A 621-nucleotide genomic window follows, 5' to 3' on the forward strand; every position below is an offset into this window, starting at 1 on the left:
CGTGGCCAAAATGGGCGTGGCCTAAATGGGCGTGACCATTTGACAGAGCCCGTTGTGGGCGTGGCTTGAAGGAGGGGGCGTGGCCAGGGAGAGCCTGGGCCCTTTGGTGACGCATGGGGTGGCCTTGGTGGCTCTTGATGGCCTTGCCCTTGGGTGGCCCCAGTGGCTCCTGTGGTGGCCTTGGTGGCCTTTGGGCGCCTGGGCGGCCCATGTTTGGCTCCTGGCTCGGGGTGGCCTTGGTGGCTTTTGGTGGCCTTGGGTGGCCCCAGTGGCTCCTGTGGTGGCCTTGGTGGCCTTTGGTGGCCCTGGGCGGCCCTTGGTGACCCTGAGGTGACCTTTGGTGGCTCTTTGGCTCCTCCTGGGGTGGCCTTGGTGGCCCCTCAGTGGCCTTTGGTGGCCCCGTGGTGGCCCTGGCTGTCCCAGTGGTGGCCCCACAGTGGCCTTGGTGACTCCCGGGGCAGCCTTTGGTGGCCCTGGTGGCTTTTGGTGGCCCTTGGTGACCGCTGGGATGACCTTTGGTGGCCCCTTGGCTCCTCCCGTGGTCGCCCTGGGTGGCTCTTGGTGGCCCTGTGGTGGCCCCAGTGTCCCGCCCAGTGTCCCCTTGATGTCCCCAATGTCCCC

Source organism: Camarhynchus parvulus, unplaced genomic scaffold, assembly GCF_901933205.1.
Source record: "Camarhynchus parvulus unplaced genomic scaffold, STF_HiC, whole genome shotgun sequence".
Lineage (NCBI taxonomy): Eukaryota > Metazoa > Chordata > Aves > Passeriformes > Thraupidae > Camarhynchus > Camarhynchus parvulus.